The sequence below is a fragment of the Microcaecilia unicolor genome, chromosome 1 (assembly GCF_901765095.1).
Source record: "Microcaecilia unicolor chromosome 1, aMicUni1.1, whole genome shotgun sequence".
NCBI classification, from domain to species: Eukaryota; Metazoa; Chordata; class Amphibia; order Gymnophiona; family Siphonopidae; genus Microcaecilia; species Microcaecilia unicolor.
Window position 1 is genome coordinate 632,443,108 of NC_044031.1, and position 27,240 is coordinate 632,470,347.

The following is a 27,240-nucleotide window of genomic DNA, read 5'->3' on the forward strand; positions in this document are numbered from 1 at the left end:
GATGCTCACAACAGCCTATAAAACCCTGCTGCAGACAAAGGAATTCTGAAAAACCAGGCATGCTTGGAGAGAGAGTGTTTCAGATCCATTCAATGGCCTATGGTTTTTCCCAAGGGGGTTTTACATTCCCCCCCCCCCCCCCCCCCCGATAGACACTAATTCTCTATAGCTATGAATCTTTCTTTCATTCATTCTTTCATTCTTTGCTTTCTCTCTGTTCTGTGACCTTTGTATGAGGAACAAACTTTTCTTCCTTCTTTATCTAATTAGTCTAATTACTTATAATTACCAGAAGTACTGATGTTAGATTGTTGTAAGTTTGTTATAACTTGAAACTGATGTCTGATGCTGAGCTGGTGGGTGAGTAATTAAAAAGATTTTTAATTCTCTCTAATTCCTATAATTATTTCTCTTTTAATTTGTGATATTTCATAAGTGTTTAAGCGAATAACAAACCAAACGTAGCCTAGAACAGGACACTTTGGATTGTACTGGGTTGCAGCAAATATGCAAGTGAAATGAAGCAGTGGGCCCGAAGAGCAATAAACTTTCAGCTAAGTACAGTGTTCCAATCAAGCTTTATTACAGGAGATTTATCTTAAAACTGTTTTTTGACATTGTGTTTAACAATAAGTTTTTTTTTTTTTTTGGGGGGGGGGGGGGTTGGGGGGGATTTATAAGCTAAGGCTGTTTTTTTCTCTCTTGTGGAGTTCTTTCCCACCACTGTTTTTTCAGCGTTGGCTGAAGCCATTGAAAGTAACCCTTAGAGGTTTGGTGAAAAGTCTATGACTCCTCAGGGTAGTTGAGGCTTCTAGATCGATTTAAAATATAATCCTCATCTGGACTTGTTGTTTACACAATTCATAGAGCAAAATATTTTGTTGATTTTTATAGAGTAGGCTATAAAAATAATAGCAATATGGCAAGGCAGAATACAATAATAAGATACTGTGCACAAATACTAAAGATTTCTCCAATAGTTATATGAATATATATGTAAATATGTAACTTCATAACTGTAATATATCCTGAGAAGAAATTACCAGCTATAGTAGGTCAGACCATGTGCCTCAGCAAAACCTGTCTTTCATAGGCAAAGACCAAAACTAGCTAAAGCCCTGAACCATAAGAGGATCAATTCCCATATTTCTCACCATCGTGGTTCGTAGTTTCGGAGTCCAGATGGGGTGATGCAGGGGCGTATCTGCGTGGGGCCACAGGGGCCTGGGCCCCCGCAGATTTCGCCCTGGCCCCCCTCCCCGCCGTCACCCCTCCCCCGCTGCGTCAGACGCCGAACTGGATTCAACCAATCAGCACTGCAGCGTTACTTCCTTGAAGCACCATGGCCACGGAGGAACTTCGGAAGACGAAATATGGAGGATTGCGGGTCGGACCTCGGCTGGCGGGGGTTGGGGCCCCCCGCCAGCAAAAGTAAGCATCGGGGAGGGTTGACGGCGGGGAGGGGGTGGAGAGAGGCGGCGGCGGGGGGGGGGGGAGGGAGGCAAAAATGTGCCCCCCCTCTCTGGCTCTGGCCCCCCCTACCGCCGGATTCCAGATACGCCCCTGGGGTGATGTATCAGCTCCTCCCTCTTCAGGCTCTAGCAGAATTCCCTCCTGTGAGCCACTTCTTTGTCAGGTTTTAGCCCAAGGTCTCTGTACAGCAAAATTACTGTTTCCTCAGTTGATAGAAGGCCACAGACCCACTTTTGGAACTTGGCCTTGTGCAGCATTCAGCACAGAAATACAGTTCACAGGTGTTCAGGCAATTCAGTCATCTTCCGAGAGAGATCCGTACACCATGAAATCTTCCTCTTCTTTCTCTCCCTCTCATGAGGCCTCAGGCTGTAGAAACAATATGGTTCAGCAAAGATGGCTCAGGCCTAACTAGGCCTCAGACCAGAAAAGATGACGTAGCAGGAAAAACCCCTACAGACCCATTCATGCACCTCCATGCAGAGGCGTAGCCAGGTTTTGACATCAGGGGGAGCAGACTTTTATAAAATAGGTGCCGGTGGTGTCAGCTAGACAGCAGTGCCTGTGTTGTTTCAAGTGTAGTGGTTGGCGGGTAATGATGAATACAGGCTGTTCTCTGTTGCGTCCTGCCTACAAGGAACAGGAAGTTCATCAGGAGATAGGACGCAGAGGAGATCCTTGGACTGGCCAGAGCAGGCAACCTGTCTTCTTAACTACAAGTAAAATATTAAAATTGTGACCATCACCTCAGGAACAGCACATACACTTCTTCCAGTGCTGGCCACTTTGTTTAAATCAGTATGGGCTCTACAGATGTGGAGACCACTAGCCTTGAGCATTTTGTGTGACAAGGGCCCACCAAAGCTCACCACTTGCCCCACTGCCTACTTTTCAAATAGGGCCAGACACTTTGTGAAATAACACAGAACTCTGCAAAATGACACCCAAACCTATTCTGAAACTTACAACACCATAATAGCCCCTAAACCACCTATGAAAACACGGTGCTACAAATATTACACTGGGCCTACAGGTTTTCAGGCTATCCACAATAAATCTGCATGTAATGGAGGCAGTTTATGCAAATCAATTTCATGCATATTTATTGTGGTAGCCTGAAAACCTGAATGGCAAGGGGGTACTCTAGGGCCCAACTTATGAAACACTGCCCTAGAATACCAAGCTTACCACACCATAACAGCTCTAACCCACCAATGTAAAGACAGTGCTATATATATTACACTGGACTCTAGAGCCCCAATATACCTACTGTTGGGAAACTGGAACAAGCTGCACTGTTACACATTCCTACACAGACACTACATGCTAGCAAGAATCCTTCATCTCAGTCGCACATACAGGAACATGGACAGACCCTCATCTAATACAAAATAGGGAGCCACAACAAAAAACAAAAAAACATACAAACAGAAGTTGAAATAGAGAACCCCTCCACTCTGCCCAAGAAAGCCAGACTCAGTGCAATACTGGTAAAGAGAATGAATGAATTTTTCTCCTGTACTTTGCAAAATAAAAATAGAAAAAAATAAAAAAATGTACAATTTTACAAAGCAGGTACATCTCAGTCCTTACAAAGTATACATAAAAATATATATTTTTTTCTTTTCTACCTTTGTTGTTGGGAATTTAATTTTTCTAATTTGGGCTGGTCCAGCAAAGAGTTCCAGAGCTGGTGTTATAAAGATGGAATATACTGAATTTAAATGGAAGTAAAATTAAACTCTCCTTTCATTGGGGCATATGGAATCACATCTTACTCATCTGTTTTTGTAGAAGTTTACATTGTAGATACACAAATGGATTATTCCGTTTGAGGCATGTTTCAGGGACAACTGGTTTCATAAGTCCAAATAAAAATAAATATTTTGTTTCATGCAGATTTCTTCTGTTTAAACATAACTAAACAGGATATAAGCCACTAATGCAGTCCATTGGTTTTCTTATATTTTGTTCCTGTGATGACATATACGGTGCCAAAAATGAAACTCTTTTCTCTGTCTGGTCAGTTATAAAAGGAGCTCATTGCAAACACTATCATCCTTAAAGGTTGTTTTGTTGCTGTACATGAGGCATTGTGAATTGAATAATAAGTATACATCTGTATCCCTAGTCATGTATCCAAAATTTATATAGTCCTTTCAAGATAGTCAGTTAATCATTTAACTTCATGGTCGCCTTTTCACTATGGTAATACTAGAGCCCAACTAAGGAACAGGTTAGTCTTCACTGAACCAAACTTGCTTTCTTTGTGCCATCACCACAGAATTCAGTTATATTCATGGGAGCAAGTACATAGACATGTCTTGAAACATTTGACAAATTGAGATTAGCATATATACCAACTGGGATTTAAAGTCTGTCCTTTAGTGATGCCACTTGTTCAGAAATCATAGCCATAAGAATAGACAGTTATTCAAATATCACATGCACACACCAGAACAGGCATCCATACACACCACTGCAAAACAACTTCTACAGAGTACATCCCAAACTTTTTTATTTTCTTATTTCCATCTTTCCAAACTACAGATTCAGCAGGACCCAAAGCAGTCCAAAACAAGCAAAGTCAGAAACAACAGTTTATACCTAATTTTTCAACCACCTTAGGATTCATTCACCTTTTGGATTTAAAAGCAAAACCAAGGACTAAATAAATGAATTTAAGCAAACGTTTAAAGCAAATGCCCTTAATATGTAATACTTAGTAGCAATGAACAATGATCAAATAAAATTCTGCCAATGATTAAAATCAAAAACTGTGAATAGAGCAGCTCCTCCCAGATTTGCTTGCTTCGAGTGCAACGGCTGCGCGGAGCGGAGGAAAAGGGAGAGAGAGACTATAGCAGCAAAGGTAAATGACGATACAGCAGTCGCTTGCCTTTCAGTGTTTTCAGTTCAACATCCTCCTTGTTTGCGTCATCGTTGCCTTGCCCTTCCCAACTGCCTGCAACAAAATGAAGCCGCGTGCGGGCCATAGCCCTATGCGCGCCACTGGTGCCTGCCTCTGCCGGTTTCCTTCCTCCGCTCCTCCTCCCAAACAGCGAAGTTACATCTTGGGGGGGGGGGGCGAGGAGGGAAACTGGCAGAGACGCGGCACAGGCACTAGCGCACGCATAGGGCTATCATCGTAGCGAACAGCTTCATTTTGTCGCAGCCTGAGCCAACTAAGTTCCCAGTCAGTCAGGGAGGCCGCGGATTGAGTGAGCCAGTCAGGGAGGGGCAGGGAACGGGAGGCTTGCAGTTCCTCCAAGCTGCACACCGACTCAAAAGGCAGCGACTGGGAGGAAAAGTTAATACCAGCACGAGGCGGCAGGAGCTGCCTTGCTGCCTAGGCGCCATTTTTTGAAAGATTGTTAGGGAAGCGACCGCTCCCCCCTGCCCCCCACCTAGCTACGCCACTGCTCCCATGGCCATAATTTATGTGGGCGCACATTGTTATAGAATATTGCTTAGCAAGATTTGCACACCATTTCGTATTGGTGCCTAATAGCACCCAATTATCGGCACTAATTGGCTCACCAGCCAATTTTATTGGGGCATATCTTGGATTGGCGCTGGCACCATATATAGAATCAGGGATTAGGCCTAGCAATATTTTCAAAGAACCAATCTATGGGCTATTTTACTAAAAAGAGTACAGTTTGAACTTAACGTGCTATAATGCCGGGTTTTAATACATAGTAAGACCAAATATAATGCTGCATCAAGAAGGGGTGTTTTCCACTATTTTTTTATTACAGGTACATAAGTACATAAGTATTGCCACACTGGAAAAGACTAAGGGTCCATCGAGCCCAGCATCCTGTCCACGACAGCGGCCAATCCAGGCCAAGGGCATCTGGCAAGCTTCCCAACGTACAAACATTCTATACATCTTATTCCTGGAATTGTGGATTTTTCCCAAGTCATTTTAGTAGCAGTTTATGGACTTGTCCTTTAGGAAAACCGTTCTAACCCATTTTTAAACTCTGCTAAGCTAACCGCTCTTCACCACGTTCTCCGGCAAAGGATTTCCAGAGATTAATTACGCGTTGGGTGAAGAGACATTTTCTCCAGTTTGTTTTTAAATTTACTACACTGTAGTTTCATCACATGCCCCCTAGTCCTAGTATTCTTGGAAAGCGTGAACAGACGCTGCACATCCACCTGTTCCACTCCACTCATTATTTATATACCTCTATCATGTCCTCCCCTCAGCCGTCTCTTCTCCAAGCTTGAAAGCCCTAGCCTCCTTAGGTGTGCATTAATATTCAGATTAATACATGGTACCTGTTCCCAGTTAAGGGTACCATGTGAGGTAGTTACTGCACATTAGTATCTAGCGCACGATAAGTATAATGCATTACTTGGCTAATACTTCCCATGGCCACCCCTCCCCATCCCGACAAAAAAAAATTCAGAAAAATTAAGCAACGCTCAGTAGCCTATTTCTAGGCACCAAAGTTAGGAACATAACTCATTTGCATATCAGGCCCATCAGAGAGAAAGTGGACATGCAGTCACAAATCTAACAATTAATAATGTAACAATCTACTCTCTGAGAATCTTGAGGATCTAGAAGGCAGTGTGAGGTGAAATCAGTAGAACTGAAGGGATGACAAATGCTGGAAACCGGAAAGAATTACTTGATTCATGAACAATGGAACCCACTGATCAATAAGGGTTAATTCTATAAAGAGTACATGTAAATGCCAATATTCTGATTGCAGGTTTTTCCATAATTGTAATGGTGCGTAGTTTGAAGCTGGGCATCACTGGTAGAGTGGAGGTGGAGTGCACTGTTACATGCATAAGTTAGAGAATATTATAATTTACATACATTTTAAGCATAGTAGGCACAAGCATTTACATCAGTTCTATGACCGATGCAGGGGTGTAGCTGCTATGGGGCCACGGGGGCTGGGCCCCGTAGATTTGGCCCTGGACCCCCCCTTGCCAGCGACCCTCTCAACCCCCCCCTTCCGATCGCCAAACCGCCGCCTGCTACCTTTGCTGGCTAACAGGACGTCAGACTCACAGAAACAGAATGACGCCTTTGCAGGCTTCGTTCTGTTTCTGTGAGTCTGATGTCCTGCACGTTCGTACAGCCGGACGTCAGACTGAGAAGCCAAATGAACGGAAGAAGACCGGCTGGCGAGGAGGATTGGGGTCTCCCGCCAGCAAAGGTAGGTGACGGCGACGGCAGCAGGGGGTCGAGAGGGTCGGCGGGGGGGGGGGGGGGTCAAAGTTGTTGGAGGTGTCGGCAATGTTAGCGGGGTTTGGGGGGCTAAAATGTGCACCCTCACCTCAGCTCTGGACCCCCTTACCGCTGAAGTCTGGCTATGCCCCAAGTGGTCACACCTAAAATATATGCATGTATCTGCTCTACTACATTAATATTCTATAAAGGAAAGTAGGCAACAGTAGATGAGAGATAAACAGGCAAGAGTAATCTCCAACCAGACTGGGCCTCCTTTTCTTGGTATAAGGTGTCTCTGAAGGCCTCTAAATCAATTTCTGAGGAAGTTTGTCAAAGCTCATAAAAGAAACTGTGCTAATTTCTGTTCAATGCTGCTTATTTACCCTGATTGCATCCCAGAATCCTTGAAATCCAAATTCTTTCATTCAGGCAGCATGTATGGTCATATGGAGAGACCACTACTTTAGTTTTTTTAATAGAAATATTTCTATGGCAAACCCTATATCAAAATATCGCCTTTCCTCTTTATCATTTTTTTTCAGAGCTGCTTTCACATCCTTATTTCTAGACTGTAGATCACAGGGTTTAGCATGGGGATTATAACCATGTAAAACACGGATGCTACTCTGTCCTGATCCAGTGAGTACTGTGAACTGGGCCTCATGTACATGAAAATCACAGTGCCATAGAATAAGGTCACACAGAGAAATTGGGAGGCACAGGTGTTGAAAGCCTTGTGCCTGCCTGTGCCAGAGGGCATCCTCAGGATGGAACATAGGATGGAAGCATAGGAAATCAGAATGGCCAGCAGCGTGCCAACCTGAATACTGCCTGCAAAAGCAAACACTAGGATTTCATTTTGATGTGTCGGAACAGGACAACTTTAATAGGGCTGGCATGTCACAGAAGAAATGAGTAATCTTATTGGATCTGCAGAAGGACAGACTGAATATACTGGGTGTCTGCATCAAGGCATTGAGGAAGCCACAAAGATAGGCACTTGTTACCAATCGAATACAAATAGTGTTTGTCATTATGGCTGTATAAAGTAATGGGTTGCATATGGCAACAAAGCGATCATAAGACATAACTGCAAGAATCAGCCCTTCTGAGCCTCCCATTCCAACAGCAAAAAACATTTGCACTGCACAGCCAAAGAATGAAATAACTTTCCTTTCTGATAGGAAATTGATTAGTGCTTTAGGAACAGTAATTGTGGAAAAACACAGATCTACAAATGACAGGTGCCTCAGGAAGAAGTACATGGCTGTGTGAAGATGAGGGTTTTCAGTAATAACAACAAACATGCCAATGTTTCCCATTACTGTTATTATATAAATCACTAAAAACAGAATGAAGAGCAGAATCTGTAGCTCTGGATCACTGGTAAGTCCTAAGAGAATAAACTCAGTCACTGAGGAATGATTCCTGATGTCCATGGGGTAACTGGATCTTTTCTCCTAAGATTAGAAGAAAAGGAAAAATATTAGCAATTTGTTGTTCTTTTGTAAAACTCCATGATACAAAATAAAAACAATATGCACTGAACAGTTATATCTTTGTATCTTACATTCTAGTAGGTCATTACTGTATATATATATATATATATATATATATATATATATATATAGATCACCAGATGAAATAAGGCTTGTCATTTGACTACCATTTTGGCCTTGAAATCTATTTCTTAAGATCTGGAATTATGTGATCTCTATGAAACACAAAAATATAGAACAATTACAGTAAGAAAAAAACCATCTGCTAAGCTGTGTAATCTCATTTTGTCTCTCAGAAATCATCTGTGCATGCCCAATGTTTCCTTGAAGATAAGAACATAAGAGTAGCCATACTGGGTTAGACCAGTGGCCCATCTAGCCCAGTATGCTGCTTTCAAAAGTGGCCAAGCCAGGTCACAAATACCTGGCAGAACCCAACATTGTAGCAACATTCCATCTACAAATACCAGGGTAAGCAGTAGCTTCCCCATGTCTTTCTCAGTAGCAGACTATAGACTTTTCCTCCAGGAACCTGTTCAAACTTTTTTAAAACCCAGATACGCTAACCGCTGTTACCACATCCTCTGACAAAGAGTTCCAGAGCTTAACTATTCATTGAGTTAAAACAGACAAAAAAAGGAAATTTTTTCAAAGTATTTCCATGTAACTTCCTTGAGTGTCCCCTAGTCTTTGTACTTTTGGAATGAGTAAAAAATTTATTTACTTCTACTTGTTCTACACCACTCAGGATTTTGTAGACCTCAGTCATATATCCCTTTATCCATCACTTTTCCACGTTAGGAGTTACCAACCAAGGAAGGGATCTAGGTGTCGTCATTGATGATACTTTGAAACCTTCTGCTCAGTGTGCTGCGGTGGCTAAGAAAGCAAATAGAATGTTAGGTACTATTAGGAAAGGAATGGAAAACAAAATTGAGAACGTTATAACGCCTTTGTATCGGTCCATGGTGCGACCACACTTTGAATATTGTGTTCAATTCTGGTCACCACATCTCAAAAAAGGCATGGTGGAATTAGAAAATGTACAGAGAAGGGCAACGAAAATGATAAACTGGATGGGATGACTTTCCTATGAGGACTATGGGGAATGCGATGAAGCTATAAAGTAGTAAGTTTAAAATGAATCAGAGAAAATGTTTCTTCACTCAACGTGTAATTAAACACTGGAATTCGTTGCCAGAGAATGTGGTAAGGTGGTTAGCTTAGCGGGGTTTTTAAAAAGTTTGGATGGCTTCCTAAAGGAAAAGTTCATAGACCATTATTAAAATAGACATGGGGGAAATCCACTGTATTTCTGGGATAAGCAGAATGAAATGTATTGAACTTTTTGGGATCTTGCTAGGTATTTGTGACCTGGATTGACCACTGTTGGAAACAGGATGCTGGGCTTGATGGACCTTTGGTCTGACCCAGTGTGGCAATACTTGTGTACTTATGTACTTAAGAGCCCTAACCTCTTTAGCCTTTCCTCATATGAGACTAGTTCCATCCCCTTTATCATTTTGGTCACTCTTCTTTGAACCTTTTCTAATTCTGCTATATCTTCTTTGAGATACGGTAACCAGAACTGAATGCAATACTCAAGGTGCGGTTGCAACACGGAGCAATACAGAGGCATTATAGTATTTTCGATCTTATTCACCATCCCTTTCCTTTTTTTTTGTAAATATATTTATTGGTGTATGAAGTCAGTAACAAGTAATAAAACGCACAATCAAGTCAATACAACTCCAAAGCAAAAATGAGTGTACAAAGAGTAAGTTGCCTTGTCTCAGTTATTCCGATCTTCATAACTGTTTAACAATTAAATCCCTCACCCTCCCAGTTCCCCCCCCCTCCCCAAAGGTTGCTCCTGCCTTATGCAGTGTTCCTCCCTTTTTTTTTCCGTGTTGTTAGCCTTTGCAGACATCTAGGTCCTGCTTCTCCCTCATACAATTCTGAACCAGTCCCTTCCTGACAAGCATTCGCAACCTTTGTAATCCCCTCCCTCCCTTCATCCCTCCCCGTTCTCTTTCCTCAACCCTGCCTATCCCCCTCCTCCCTAACCCCCATCCCTTCCATTACCCCTTTTCCCCCAACACACGCTCTCTGGTTGTGCCATATCTGAAGACTTCACTTCCCCGTGCACACCACTAACTCCCCCCGTCTCCCCCTCTCAGAACACTGCCTTTTCCCCCCCTCCCCTCAGCGATTCCCCCTCAGGCCCCACTTCTAACATTTAACCCAAACATAACAGAACATTTGGAAAAGAAACTAGTCAGATTCATAGTCGTTCTTTCTGGGTCACCTGGATCTCTACTCTTCCTCAGATGGCAGTCTCATGTGCCAGGAAGCTGGCCAGAGGCCTCGACGCCCATCCGGTTTCACCACCTCTTCCATATTTCAGCAATTTAAAACGTTCTCCCCTGCGTCGCCCAGGCCCCTGGCACTCAGTTCAACCGTATAAAGCATTCATCTTTACCTCTAAGGTTCTCAACTCCAGGTAACCAATTGCTCAAGAACTCTGGCGACCCATCACAGGAAAGAAGAAATTCGCTGCCTAACTCATGCTCTATTTCTGCTTCTATTTTACCGCAAACCGTTTACAAATGCTTCCAGCTCTGCCGACTCCAGTGAAATAGATAGTCTTGTTCTCATGCAGCACTCTCACTTTCGCTGGATAAAGCAAAGCGAATCGGATCCCCTTGTCATGGAGTCTTTTACAATGGCATCCCATCACCTTCCTCTGGTCAGACACTATAGTCCTGAAAAGGAGTATTTTTCCTCCTTCATAGATAAGGCTTGGTTTACCTCTGTACGCCTGTAAAATCGCTTTTTTATCGGAATGATTCAACACTTTTGCCAGCACTTGTCTCGGCCTGTTCTCATTGGCGCAGAAGATTTCAGCATATTATCTACAATGACACCTAGATCTTTTTCTTGAGTGCTGACCCCCAAGATGGACCCTAGCATCAGGTAACTATGATTCGGATTAAGTGGATATTTAGACAAATTAACCTAAGTCAGTGCTACAGAATATAACAAGTTTTAAGATATTTGGAAATCGTTATCTGGACATCTTCAGTCTGTTATAATACCTGCAGGTAACCTTTTTTCTTTGTCTTTCATTAGAAAGCAGTTGAATATTACCACTAACTGACTTAAGTTGAAACCTGCCATATCTCCAATTATTGCAGTTAAAAAGTTAACATTTTACAGTACTGAGCTACTAATGTCTTAGACAGTTAACTCCAAAGGTATCTGGCTAAATGTTTTTGAATATCACTGCTTAGGTAACAATGGTATTAGGTGGAGAAATTTTGGAAGTTAATTGTTAACAGAAAATGTATTGTAATATTAAGGGTTCCTTTACAAAACCGCGCTAGTGATTCCCGCATGACAAATGTGATGAAGCCCATATGAATTGAATAAGCTTCGTCACATTTGTTGTGCTAGAATCACTAGCATGGCTTTGTAAAAGGAGCCCTAAATGTTTAAGAACATACAAATAGCCATACTGGGTCAGTCAATGGCACAGTATCTTGCTTCAAACAGTGGCCAATCCACATGTCACAAGTACAGTGGCATACCAGGGGGGGGGGGGGCGGTCCACCCCGGGTGCACGCCGCTGGGGGGTGCCGCGGCGCGCGCCTGCTGCAAGAGTTGCTAACTTCTCTCGTTCGCTGCAGCTCCCTCTGCCCCGGAACAGGTTACTTCCTGTTCCGGGGCAGAGGGAGCTGCAGCAAACAAGCAAAGTTAGTAAACTCGCAGCAGGCGCCCGCTGCGGTACCCCCCCCCCCCCTCCCCCCGCGCGCGGCATGCACCCGGGGGGGGGGGGCTCTTTCACGCCAGGGGGTTTCTTTCGCTGGGGGGTCCGCACTGCATCGGGGGGGGGGGGGGGGGGCGCTGCAACCCGGGGGGGGGGGGGGCGCCACCCCAGGTGTCCGCTCCCCTAGGAACGCCACTGACACAAGTACCTGACAGAAACCCAGTTAATCTGCACCATTTCCATGCTAAACAATCAAAGCTCAGGGAAGTTATTTATATATGAGCTACATCAGGAATTTCCCTGCCAAATAGGGCTTATAAATTTGCTTCTGAAGCAATGGAAAGTGATGTGAATTACCAAAGATTACAAACAGGATTTAAAATCTAGAGTTCCCTGGTTCGCAGTTCACAGCTCTGAGCACTAAGCAACTCCTCTGCTCTGTACAAGCTTTGTAATGACAATATGCAGGTTTATTTACCAAGCTAAGAAGCGTTGGGCTTGTCGATATGATGTCACGTTGATATAATATTTCTTTGAAAATCTAACAAATGAATAGGCTGGCAATCATAGATTCTGTATATTTTCTTAATAAAAGAAACTATATGGCATGGCACCTACAGAGGAAAGAGCAAATGCTGCCTTTGAAAGCGTTTGCTTGGATCATGTTAAGATTTTTATAATAAGGTTTTGAGCTCCGGGAGCACATTCTCTAGAGCACCTCTCAACTAAAACAGTCAAGTAACACTAATTTGACCACTGTGACCTCAAAACAGCAGGGACTTAATAATCTCCTTCTCTTTAGACCTATTTTTAATTCTTAGTACATAAAGAGATATCCATTTTTTTAAAATCATGGATAAACACAGAGAATCCTAGGAAGATATAGGTGGGCCCTGAGGTCCTTATTTGTAACATTTTTATGTAAGGCTTATGGTTTTCTCAAGAGTAGCAATAACTTGCCTTAGTAATGAGATACTTTAATCAGTACTCCTCCGGGACTGATGTGCAGGGAACCCTGTGGGACCTCCACATGGTTGATGCCAAGATTCTGAGAGAATATCTTTCATTTTGACCTTGCTCACATAAACATCATCTGCCATTTGGATGCCCAGTCCTCCCAGTCTGGTAAGGTCCTCTTGCAATTTTTCACAATCCGCTTGCGATTTAACAACTTTGCATAACATTGTGTTGTCAGTAAATTTAATTACCTCACTAGTTACTCCCATCTCTAGATCATTTATAAATATGTTAAAAAGCAGCGGTCTCAGTACAGACTGCTGGGGAACCCCACTACCATTCTCTATTGAGAATACTGACCATTTAACCCTACTCTCAGTTTTTTTTTATCTTTTAACCAGTTTTAATCCACAGTAGAACACACTCTCCAATTTCCTCTGGAGTCTTTCATGAGGTACTTTGCCAAATACCTTTTGAAAATCCAGGTACACAATATCAACCAGCTCACCTTTATCTACATGTTTGTCCACCCCTTCAAAGAAATGCAGTAGATTTCTGAGGCAAGATTGCTCGGCTTTGAAACACACTACCCTTTGAATTATGATGTACTGGCTCAGAAACATGGTTCAGGAGACAACTTAAAGCTCATTTATTTACTCAAGGATTTTTCTCTTAATTTTTATTTGTTCTGTCATTTGTGATGTAGTTTTATTTCTGTGAATTAGTTTAAGTATGTTCTTTGTAACCTGCCAAGAATAGAAGGATAGAGCGGACTATAAATATTTTAAATACATAAACCATAGTATATGCTTTGATCACAATATGGTTTGATTATTGCTATGCACTTTGGGGCCCCTTCTATGAAAAAGAAGTGCCTTAAATATTATAGTAGAGCCCATAAATACAAATACATTTATCAGGAAAGCTGAACAAGCCAAATTACTACAGAATGCTACATGGAAACTTCATGCTTACAGAATACCTCAGTCACACACACACAAGACACAAATGCCAAATACAGAATAAGTGACCACAAACTCTAGAAATATAATTAAACGGAAACCCCAAGAAACTAGACCTTGCATGTAGTACAACACTAGAGAAACAAGAAAGAAAGGCATTGTGCTCCTGTGCAAAATATAAAGATGGCACATGCCAGGGATGGTGTTAGGGATTGCAACTAGGGCAATTGTGCTTGGTTCCTTGGCCAGAGAAAGCCTGCATGCTGGAAGCTGAAGGCGCAGCCTGGTAATGGACTTTGGGGTCCTTTCCTAGATTTCTGTCCTGGACCCCAGCCATGTTTAACATCAGCTTTGGCAAGATGTACATTCCAAATCCAGCATATTATATTCACAAGATTGAAAATAAATAATTTTTTATACCTTTTTGTTGTCTGGTCATTTTTTCTCAAATCATATTGGTCCCAGTCTCTGGTTTTCTGCTTCCCTCTGTATTCTCTTAACTGACTTGCCAGTGTCTCCTATTTGACATTTCTTCTTTCTTCATGTCCATCATCCATCTCCCATCTCAGTTTTCCTATATTTCCTTGTCCAGAATCTCCCCTGTGTTCATATCCCCTCATCTATCATCATTCCTCTGTGCACCTATGCACCCATGCCCAGCATATCCCTTCTGTGTTCCTATTCTCCCCTTGTCTGGTATCTCCCCCCCCCTCTGTGTCCATATACACCCCTCTCCAGTGTCCAGCATTTTATCTCTATTCCATATCCCCGTTCCCCATGTCAGGCATTACCCCTCTGTGCCCATGTGCCATCCCCACACAGCATCTCACATTTGTGTCCCTGTCCCCATGCTCCCACCTAATGCCCATCATCTCCCTTCTGTATACTTACCTATGTCCCCTTTCTCCCTCCTCCACACCAATGTGTCCCTCTCCTCTCTGATCCCACCCCCCCAACCAGCTTCTCTTCCGCTCTTTCCTTCCCCTTATGCATCTGGCTCTTTTTCCATGCACCTCTCCCCTCCAACCTCCCCTCTGCAAATCCAAAACCTCTCCCCTTCCCTCTGACCTCCCCTCTGCAAATCCCAAACCTCTCCCCTTCCATCCGACCTCCCCTCTGCAAATCCAAAACTTCTCCCTTCCCTCCAACCTCCCCTCTGCAAATCCCAAACCTCTCCCCTTCCCTCCAACCTCCCCTCTGCAAATCCCAAACGTGTCCCCTTCCCTTCCCTCCAACTTCCCCTCTGCAAATCCCAAACCTCTCCCTTTCCTTCCAACCTCCCCTCTGCAAATCCCAAACCTCTCCCCTTCCCTCCAACTCTCTGCCCCTGGCAAGTCCAGCACCCTTCTGTTCCCTTCCCAGCCTCCCTTACTGGGCCAGCACCCCGCTGACATCCTCACCCTCCTCCCACCCCTGCCGCAGCGCTTCATTTAATTCTGTCGGCGCTGCTGTAAATGCACAGTCCTCCCACCCCCCGCGGCGGTGCTTACAGTTTGCTACGGTGCTGACAGCAACTCTACAGATGTGGCACCAACGTCCGTAAACAGGAAGTTACATCAGCGTGGCAGAGGGAAGGCCCCGGAGCAGGACGTCGGTGCCGCATCTGTAGAGTTGCTGTCAGCGCCATAGCAAAGTGTAAGCGCCGAGGTGGGAGACTGTGCAACAGCAGCGCCCACAGAATTAAATGAAGCGCTGCGGCAGGGGTGGGAGTCGGAAGAGGGCAAAGATCTGCTTCTGGGCGGGCCTGAAGCTAAACTGGGTGGGCCTGGGCCCATCCAGGCCCACCCGTAGCTACGCCCCTGATGCAAGGTGTCCACCTTTGTTAATAAGTGGAATACATTTGGCCAGAACTTCCACAATGGTATTTTTAAGAACGTCCACACCTGATATAAAGTCAAAACCTTTGCAGATGACCCTTTTAGCTTCTTTTTATCCATTTCCTCATTTTGTCATAAGAACATAAGAGTAGCCATACCGGGTCAGACCAATGGTCCATCTAGGCCAGTATTCTGTTTTCCAAACAGTGTCCAAGCCAGGTCACAAGTAACTGGTAGAAACCCAAATCATGGCAACATTCCATACTACAAATCCCAGGACAAGCAATTGCTTCCCATGTCTGTCTCAATAGCAGACTATGGACTTTTCCTCCAGGAATTAGCCAAACATTTTTTAAACCCAGATACACTACCCGCTGTTACCACCTCCTCCGGCAAAGAGTTCCAGAGCTTAACTATTCATTGAGTGAAAAAATATTCCTCCTATTTGTTTTAAAAGTATTTCCATGTAACATCCTTGAGTGTCCCCTTGTCTTTGTACTTTTGGAAAGAGTAAAAAGTTGATTTACTTCTACTCATTCTACACCACTCAGGATTTTGTAGACCTCAATCATATCTCCCCTCAACCATCTCTTTTCCAAGCTGAAGAGCCCTAACCTCTTTAGCCTTTCCTCATACGAGAGGAGTTCTATCCCCTTTATCATTGTAGTCATTCTTCTTTGAACCTTTTCTAATTCTGCTATATCTTTTTTGAAATACGGTGACCAGAACTGAACACAATACTCAAGGTGCAGATGCACCATGGAGTGATGCAAAGGCATTATAGTATTTTTGGTCTTATACAACATCCCTTTCCTAATAATTCCTAGCATCCTGTTTGCTTTTTTGGCTGCCAAAACACAGCAAGCAGAAAATTTCAGCGTATTGTCTACAACGACACCCAGATCTTTTTCTTGAGCACTGACCCCCAAGGTGGATCCTAGCATCAGGTAACTGTGATTCGGATTATCCTTTCCAATGTGCATCACCTTGCATTTGTCCACATTAAATTTCATCTGCCATTTGGATGCCCAGTCTTCCAATTTCCTAAGGTCTTCCTACAATATTTCACAGTCCGCACATGTTTTAACAACCTTGAATAGTTTTATATCATCTGTAAATTTGAACACCTCACTCGTTGCTCCGATTTCCATATTATTTATAAATATGTTAACTAGTACTGATCACAGTACAGATCACTGCGGCACTCCACTGTTCACTCTCCTCTATTGAGACAAATGACCATTTAACCCTACCCTCTGTTTTCTGTCCAATAACCAATTCTTAATCCACACCAGAACCTTGCCTCCAATCCCACGACTCTTTAATTTTCTCAGGAGTCTCTCATGTGGAACTTTATCAAAAGCTTTCCGAAAATCTAGACCTGTAATGCAGGAGGGGGTTCTCTGCGTTCCCGGATGGCTTGGGGAACCGGCAGTCGGATGATCCGGTGCCTGTTCAGATGCGCGGCTCCTCGCTTCGTCTCCTCGGGCTACGCGGTCGGCGTCTCTCTTCTATCGTCCTCCGGGCGCAGGGATGCCTTGGAAGCCTCTCCGGTGTGCTGAGCTTGAGTTGTGGTTGCGGGAACACGACCTTGTGGCGATCTCTACCGGAGGCCGTCAGTCAGGGTTGTCGGTCTGCCTCATCACGGCCTCGTCATGGCTGGTCTTCCACTCAGTCGGGTCAGGCCGCACTTCTTCCTCTCGGACGGGACGGGCCACTGGTACGCCGCTCAGACAGCCGCAATCAACTTCGGGTCGTTCAGTCGGCCGACTTAGTGCGGCCTTGGTGTGGCTTTGGTGCGACCTTGGTGCGGCTGGATTTCTGTCCGGTTACTGGATTTTCCTCCGGTTTCGGACTGGTTGGGCCTCAAGATGGGCGAGCGGCTGCGTTCGGCCCCTACTTCACGGCCGTTCTTTGGTCGATCGCCGCAGCTGAGGGCCTCGGATTTAGTTGGATGTTCGACTGGAGTGCCGATCCACAAAGTCGGCCAGTTGATTGCCTCGTGGTCTCAGATCGCAGGTCCCTGCGAGTCACCGTCTCGTCTCCTTTTCGGCTCTCGGCTCGTACCTTGCGATCCTCTTTCATTGCTCCCGAGTAGGCGATCTCGTTTAGTGGAGGAATTCCACCTCCTCGTGTGCAACGGGGTTACTCGGATCGCGATCTCCGATAGATCCCAGCGATCTTCAGCAGAGCTCCCGTCTTGGCGTCCGATCAGGTCACCATCTTTATTAGTATACAATACTAATGACCAAATTTCAGTGAGGAGATCCTGTTTCCTGATGGGTTCAAACTTCATCTTAACTATTGTAATCTGCCGTGGGAAGCCTGGTGTTCTAAAGATGATGGAATATATTGAAATTAAATGTAAGTAACATTAGACTCTCCTTTTATTGGGGCACATGGAATTATACTTCATCTGTTTGCGCGCCGTTCATAGCCGCTGCCTTGATTTTCTCTCCTCTCACGCCATCCTCGATCCACTTCAATACGGTTTTCGCCCTCTGCACTCGACTGAAACGGAGAGGGAGGAGTCGAAGGTGACTCCGAGGTTGCGGGCAGATGGGACGGGGAGGATGAGGGTGTTATCAACAGAGATAGAGAGTGGAGGAAGAGGAGAAGTGGGTTTAGGAGGAAAGACAAGGAGCTCGGTCTTGGACATGTTCAGCTTCAGGTGGCGGTTGGACATCCATGCCGCAATGTCGGATAAACAGGCCGATACCTTGGCCTGAGTCTCCGCGGTGATGTCAGGTGTGGAGAGGTATAGCTGGGTGTCATCAGCATAAAGATGATACTGAAAACCATGAGACGAGATCAGCGAGCCCAGGGAAGAGGTGTAGATTGAGAAGAGAAGGGGTCCAAGGACAGATCCCTGGGGAACTCCAACAGATAGTGGGATGGGAGTGGAGGAAGATCCATGGGAGTGTACCCTGAAGGTGCGGTGGGAGAGGTAAGAGGAGAACCAGGAGAGGACAGGGCCTTGGAACCCAAAAGAGGACAGCGTGGCAAGAAGTAAATCATGATTGACAGTGTCAAACGCGGCGGAAAGATCGAGGAGGATGAGGATGGAGTAGTGACCTTTGGATTTGGCCAGGAGCAGGTCATTGCAAACTTTAGAGAGTGCCGTTTCAGTTGAGTGCAGCAGCCGGCTCACCTTTATCCACATGTTTATTCTCACCTTCAAAGAAATGAGGCATTTTTGTGAGGCAAGTCTTCCCTCGGCTGAACACATGCTGGCTCTGTTCCATTAAACTATGTTTGTCTATGTATTCTATAATTTCATTCTTTAAAATGGTTTTCACTATTTTGCCCAGCACTGACGCCAGGCTTACCAGTCTATAATTTCCCGGATCACCCCTAGAACCCTTTAACAAAATCGACGTCACGTTGGCCACCCTTCAATCTTCAGGTACTATGGATGATTTTAATGACAGGTTACATATTACTAATAGCAGATCAGCAATTTCATGCTTGGGTTGTTTGAGTACCCTTGGATGTATGCCATCCGGTGCAGGTGATTTACTACTGTTTGTCAATTTGGCTCAGTACATCTTCCAGGTTCACTGAGCTTTCTTTCAATTCCTCCGCATCATCACCCTTGAAAACCATTCCAGTACAGGCAGATCTCTTACATCTTCTTCCATAAAGACAGAAGCAAAGAATTAATTCAGTTTCTCCACTATGACCTTGTCCTCCCTGAGCGAACTTTTTCTCCTTCGTGATCTAACAGTCCCGTGAATTTCTTTACAGGCTTTCTGCTTCTGATGTACCTGAAAAAGTTGTTACTGTGAGTTTTAGCCTCTGTAGCAAGTTTCTCTTCATATTCTATTTTAGCCTTCTTTATTATTGCTTAGCATTTGACTTACCAGTGCTTATGTTACTTCTTATTTTCGTCATTTGGGTCCTTTTTCCATTCTTTGAAGGACAATCTTTTGGCTGTAATAGCCCCCTTTTAACTATGCTGGCTGATGTTTTCTCTTCTTTTCACCTTTGCAATACGTGGAATGCATCTGGACTGGGCTTCCAAGATGGTATTTATCTTTTAAATCAAGCATGGTACCTGAAGATTGGGGGGTGGCCAATGTAACACCAATTTTTAAAAAGGGTCTCAGAGATGATCCAGGAAATTACAGACTGGTGAGCCTGACATCTGTGCCAGGCAAAATGGAAGAGACTATTATAAAGAACAAAATTACAGAGCATATTCAAAAGCATGGATTCATGAGGCAAAGCCAATATGGATTTAGTGACAGGAAATCATGCCTCACCAATCTACTACATTTCTTTGAAGGGGTGAACAAATATGTGGATAAAGGTGAGCTAGCCGATACTGTATATCTGGATTTTCAAAAGGCATTTGACAAAGTACCTCATGAAAGACTCCATGGGAAATTGGAAAATCATAGGATAGGAGTTAGTGTTCTATTGTGAATTAAAAACTGGTTAAAGAATAGAAAATAGGGTAGGGTTAAATGGTCAGTATTCTCAATGGAGAAGGGTAGATAGATAGTAGGGTTCTGCAGAGGTCTGTGTTGGGACCACTGCTTTTAAACATATTTATAAATGATATAGATATGGGAATAACTAGTGAGGTAATTAAATTTGCTGACGACACAAAGTTATTCAAAGTTGTTAAATCACAAGAGAATTGTGAAAAATTGCAAGACAACCTTTTCAGACTGGAAGACTGGGCATCCAAATGGCAGATGATGTTTAATGTGAGCAAGTGCAAAGTGATTCATGTGGGAAAGAGGAACCCAAACTATAGCTACGTGATGCAAGGTTCCTCGTTAGGAGTCTCTGACCAGGAAAAGAATCTAGGAACCATCATTGACGATACTTTGAAACCCTGTGCTCAATGTGCTGCGGCGGCAACAAAAGCAAATAGAATGTTAGTTTCTATTAGGATAGGAATGGAAAATAAAAACAAGGATGTTATAATGCTTTTGTTTCGTTCCATGGTGTGAATGCACCTTGAATACTGTGTGCAAATTCTGGTCACTGCGTCTCAAAAAAAGATATAGTGGAATTAAAAAAAGGTACAGAGAAGGGCTTCAAAAATGATAAAGGGAATGGGATGACTTCCTTATGAGGAAAGGCTGAAATGGCTAGGGCTCTTCAGCTTGGAGAAAAGATGGCTGAGGGGAGATATGATACAGGTATATTAAATAATGAGTGGAGTGGAATGGGTAGACGTGAATTACTTGTTTACTCTTTCCAAAAATACTAGGACTAGGGGGCACCAGTGAAGCTACAAAGTAGTAAATTTAAAATGAATCAGAGAAAATATTTCTTCATTCAATGTGTAATTAAACTCTGGAATTTCTTGCCAGAGAATGTGGCAAAAGCAGTTAGCTTAGTGGGGTTTAAAAAAGGTTTGGATAGCTTCCTAAAAGAAAAGTCCATAAACCATTATTAAGATGGACTTGGGGAAAATCCACTGCTTATTTCTAAGATAAGCAGCATAAAATGTATTGTACTGTTTTGAGTTTTGCCAGTTACTTGTGACCTGGATTGACCACTGTTGGAAACAGGATAATGGGGTTGATGGACCTTTGGTATGTCCTAGTATGGCAACACTTATGTACTTATTTCTTTAAATATTATAGTATCTCCTACAGATTGATGGTACCCCATCCCTTTTAGCTGACCACAATAGTCTCTTAATTTGAAGGACATTCTGCTGTACCATTCAACATTATTTGGTGTAAAGCCAGGAGCTTATAGCAGAGTCTCATCTTGAAACCCCTTTGGGACAGGATAATCATCTGAAGGAGGAAGTTTAACATGATCTGAGCATACAAAACTGGATGAAAGTCAGCTGTCTTTTAAAAAGACTCTCTCCAAGATTTTTTCTACTATGGTGACACTTGCAATGAGCCATATAGGCTCATATAGGTCATCTAGATGTCCTCAAATAGGTCAGGGTTTAGATGGTCAAAGCATATCTTGAGATAACATCTCATAAGCAGGTTTAATTTAGTTATGGATTTGATATACTGCCTTTCCTGATGACAGCAAAGTGGGTCATACTTTTAAAGAAAAGGACAGAACAAAGAAAAACAACATGAGAAGAGAAGATAGACAAGACAAGGGGAAAAAAGGAAGAAGAAAGGGAGGGGAAAGAAAGAAAATATTACAACACTAGGAAAAAAGGCCCATTTCTGACACAAATGAAACGGGCGCTAGCAAGGTTTTCTTCGGAGTGTGTATGTTTGAGAGAGAGTGAATGTGTGAGTGTATGTGTGTGACAGAGAGTGAGACTGGGTGTGTCTGTGAGAGAGAGAGTGTGCATGTGAGAATGAGTGTGTGCCAGGGGCCCCCCCCCCCCTCCCTCATAGTAAAATGGCCGATTTTCTACTTTCGGAATTAATGGCCGTGTGCTAATGTCTCTGGTGTTGCCATGGGTATGGTGAACCTCTTCATCTTGGATTCTGAAGAGAAATTTGTTTATCAATGTGTTTTTCAGACTAACATCAAAATTTGGATACGCTTTAAAGGCGACATATTTTTATTGTGGCAGGCTGATGCTGTACAGTATCTGAACTCTTGCCATCCAAAGATTAAGTTTACTAAGCAGAGCAATGAGAGCATTATCAACTACTTGGATGTGTATAAGGAACATTCCTCTTTTAAGACCACGATTTACCAGAAGGAGACAGATGTGAACATGCTCCTGGATTACTCGAGTTGTCTTCCAGGAGCCCTACCTGTCAGGTTCTCAAGGATAAGTCTGGAATCGTGAGCCCTTGGGCTGCTGACGAGGAGCGGCAGCAACAGGCAAAAACCCACCAACTAGGGCTGAACAGGATACAGGATTCTCAAGCAGGATACAGGAACTAGCGTGACTGGAACAATACTTCACCTGCGCTTGACCACCGTTCCCTAGGGGTTGAGCCCCTAGGTACAGGCAGCCGGCAGGACTTACTGGACGGAGTGGATCAAGGCAAACTTGACTAGACAGGGTACAGGATACGGGGTCTCAAACAGGCAGGAAACAAACACAAGCTTGGCTAGAACATGGTGCAAGGTACAGGGTCTCAAACAGGCAGGAAACAAACTCAAGGTTCACAAACAGAAGGGAAAGGAAGTCAAAAGCGGACAGGGAGGGAGCGATCAGGACTGGATTCAAGACAGGATTCAAACAGGCAAAGAATACAGACTAGGGACACTAGCTAAGAAACAAGGCTAAACAAGACAAGGCAGAAGTGCACTAAGCACAAACACCAACCTGGACCTTTGGCACTGCAAAGGCAAAGCAGAAAGTTTCCAGGTGGCTAATAAGCCCATCAGCAGCGGAGGCTCAGCTGCAGCAATCTCAAGGCAGCTAAGGTGAGGCTTGCTGCCAAACTTCCAAGCAAGACTGGAGGGCTACAATATCTGGACCGGACCAGAGAGTCTGGAAAGTCTATGGCAGCCACCGGTTCTGGCCACCAGAGGGTGAAAGGAGCACAAACCAAGAAAAAGTCACAATCGTGTCACTTCCTTTCTCTCAGATTTTGCGTTATCGATGGCTGTGCTCCGAAGAAAAGGATTTTCGCTGTCAAGCAAAAGATTTGGCTAAAAAACTTTTATCTCAAGGGTACCCTAAGAGGGCGATTGCAGGCGCTTATCGTCGTGCCAAGTACAACCACCGGGATCTGCTGCTTCCACCTCATGAGAGATTAGTACAAGATGAGAATGATATCATTACTTGTGTTTTGAGATATGCGACAAAAGCCAACAAGGTTTCCAGGATTATTAGGGATCATTGGGATATTTTGAGAACTCTCCCTATTTTTGCTGATGTAAGATTTAAATTTGCCTACAGTTGCTACAAGAATTTGAAGGAGTTATTGAGTTCATCCTTATTACCAGCAAGGCGTCCAGAGGTACAGGTGTTCAATGGACATAAGAGATGTCATGACTGCACTATGTGTCCTATGATGCTAGAAATGTCACGTGCATACCACCTGAAAGTGAACACCACATGCAAGTCAGATCATGTTGTTTATTGCATTGTGTGTTCTTGTAACAAGTTGTATGTGGGCCAGACTACGCGCCCATTATATACTCGCGTGATAGAGCATAAGAGTGCCATCAGGACTAAGAAATTCACCTCACCTCTGGTGACTCACTGTAATACTATGTAGCACTCATTTACCCTGTTAAAGTGCTTTGTGCTACAACACATACTAACATCAACCAATCAAACTGGTAGTGTTAGAAGACACCTGCTGTTCCAGAAGGAGCAACACTGGATTTTTCAATTAAACTCTTTGATCCCTGAGGGCCTGAATGCGAAAGTTGAGTGGTGCCATTTCTTTTGAAAGAACCAATATCCTTTATATATAACGTGTTGAAGATTGAGGACAGTGTGTGTCTCTTTCAGATACTCCTGTGATTGGCTGCCGTGTCTACAGAGCGCCTGACGTAAATGTTTATATAGAGGGGCCATTTTGTCGGGTCTCTGTCTTCCTCCTCTGCTAAGATACGTGCAGAGGTATTTATTTATTTATTACATTTGTATCCTATTTATTTGTATCTCACATTTTCCCACCCATTTGCAGGTTCAATGTGGCTTACATAGTACCGTCAGGCGATAAGACCGGTAGAGAGAATTAAAAAAAAATACCAGGTGATGTTGAGGTTGTATAAAAAGTACATTTGAAACAGACACAATGGGGGTTGAAGAGAGGGAAGGCAAATAATGTCCAATACGATTGTTGGGTTTGCTGTGTTGCAGAGTGTAGACATCTATGTTGGGTCAGTAGGATATGCCCTTTTGAACAGGTAAGTTTTTAGTGATTTCCTGAAGTTTAGGTGGTCGTAGATTGTTTTCACTGCTTTTGGTAGTGCATTCCATATTTGTGTGCTTATATAGGAGAAGCTGGTTGCATAGGTTGCTTTATATTTCAGTCCTTTGCAGTTTGGGTAGTGGAGGTTTAGGTATGTTCGAGATGATCCGGTTCTGTTTCTGTTTGGTAGATCTAAGAGGTCTGTCATGTAACCTGGAACTGCGCCATAGATAATTTTGTGGATCAGGGTGCAGATTTTGAAGGTAATGTGTTCTTTAATTAGGAGCAGGACATCAGACTTACAGAACGAAGCCTTGCTGAGCTGATCTTCGTTCTGTGAGTCTGACATCCTGCACGTACAACGTGCAGGACATCAGAAACAGAAGGTGGAAGCCTTTTGCATGAAGAAGATGACCTCGGCTGGTGGGGGTTGGGGTCCCCCGCCAGCAAAGGTAGGCGACGGCGGGTTGGCGGCGGGAGGGTCGTTGGCACGGGGGAGGGGGTCCTGGAACTCAAAGGGGAGGGCGAGGAGGAGGGAGGAGGAAGGGGGAGGAGGGAAGCCCTGGAACTCTGAGCACAGGGAGGCAGGCAGGTAGGGGGGCATGGAACTCGGAGGGGGGAGGGAGGGGGGTGCCGTGCTACTCGATGGGGAGGAATGCCTGACGACACACAGAGGGACGGACAGGGAGGTAGGGAGGGGGCCATGGAACCTTGCTAGCACCCCTTTCATTGTTAACAGAAACGGGCCTTTTTCTCTAGTATATAATAAAACACTAATGAAAGCTAGTTGATTAAGAAATTACCAGCCATTCTCCAGAAGATTTATTTATTTTATTTATTTGTTGCATTTGTATCCCACATTTTCCCACCTCTTTGCAGGCTCAATGTGGCTTACAATACATCATGAATAGTGGAAATAAGAAGAGAGTAGACATTTGGTATTACCGAAGGATTTTGGATTACATGATAATGATAAGCAAGAAAGTAATATAACAGGAAAACATTATAAACATGATAGTAATATAGCAAGAGAACATAATAAAACAGTTTTGGTTACATGTGGGAGAGTTCACATCAGGGCCGTGCCTAGGGTCTCTGGTGCCCCCCTGCAGACTATCAGTTGACCCCTTCCCCCGTGTGGCACAAGATGCTAAGGAAATAGGAGCTGAAAGATGGAGTGCATCTTTGTGGGATTGCTCAACAAATAGATCGCAAATAAGTTTTTATGATTTTTAACCGTGAAAATGATCGTTCACCACTTGCCACACTGACAGGAATTGTCAGCAATATTCTTAGAAACAAATTGCTATACATTGCAAAATAAGATAGCAGATGTAAATTCTCAAAGTGGCCATATTCCAAACGCTAAAATGAAAATAAACTGATTTTTTTCTACCTTTGTTGTCTGGTGACTTTCTTTTTCTGATCATGCTGGCTCAGTATCTGATTCTGCTGCTATCTGTCCTCTTATCTCCGTTTCCAGGGCTTCCTTCCCATTTAATTCTTTACTTTCCTCCTTTCTTCTTCATTTCTTGCTCTCCATTTCCAGCAATTTCTCCTCTCTCCCTGGGTCCTGCCCTCCCATCCATGTCCATCCTTGTCCCTCTCTGCCCTTCCCTCCTCCATCCATAGCCAGCAATTCTCCTCTCTCCCCTCCCCTCCATTTCCAGCAATTTCTCCTCTCCCTGGGCCCTGCCCTCCCATCCATGTCCCTCTCTGCCCTTCCCTCCTCCATCCATAGCCAGCAATTCTCCTCTCTCCCCTCCCAGCAATTTCTCCTCTGCCTAGGCCCTCCCATCCATGCCTCTCTGCCCTTCCCTTACCTCAGCTCCGCGCCCTGGGGCCTTTAAATCTTTTACCTCCAGTCGCAGCAGCGTCAGTGAAAGCGCTGCCGACGTCTCCCTTCCCTTCGCGCTTGTTGGTTCCCTCAGTGTCCCGCCTTCTTCTGACGTCAGAAGAAGGCGGGACACTGAGGGAACCAACGATCGTGAAGGGAAGGAAGACGTCAGCAGCGCTTTCACTGACGCTGCGCGAGCGTCAGAGCCTCAGAGGTAAAAGATTTAAAGGCCCCGGTGGCACGGAGCTCAGGTAAGCGGTGAGGGTAAGCACCGCGGCGGCGCCCTTCAGAGGTCGGTGCCCCCCTGCGGTGCTTACCCCGCTTACCTTGTTGGCACGGCCCTGGTTCACATGTGTTGATCTTTGTGGTATGTCCTGTCAAAGAGATGGCGATGTGCTCTCACTTTCCTCAGAAAAGTTGGAAAAAAATGATGTATGGAGTTAGTCACTTATATCAATAGAAGGGTCACAGTTAAACGAAAAACTGGCACCAAACTTTATAAAAGAAAATTAAAAACTTGTAATCTCAAAAGACTACTGACTAGCAGATATATTATTTGCAAAATAAATAAAAATAGAAACTGCAAAAATATATATCAGTTGAATGTTCAAAAGTGTGACAGAAACAAAAAAAGGCAAAGATCTGCCACAGAAATAGCAAATCAAAAGAAAAAAAGCAGATAAAAAAAAGACTAAAAAAAATAGAACAGGAGGGTAACAGAAGAAGTGGTTTATTACAAGTTACCCGAAGTGGCCACGTTTCGCCCTCAGGCTGCGTCAGGGGTAAAAACACTACAAAATAAAAATACATAATGAGTAAAACATAAACATCACATTGTATATTTGATAATAAAACATATCTAAAAACACCATCACATATAAAATAAAAACAGATCAAATCTAAAAACATAATACAATAAAATCAGAGTGTTGGTTATAATGCTGCCAGTCAA

At 43.8% G+C, this 27,240-nt stretch overlaps 1 pseudogene; it reads right to left on the bottom strand.

The window, feature by feature from the left end:
• Positions 1-6,949: 6,949 nt before the first annotated feature.
• Positions 6,950-26,642, bottom strand: LOC115481666 (annotated as a pseudogene).
• Positions 26,643-27,240: the final 598 nt, after the last annotated feature.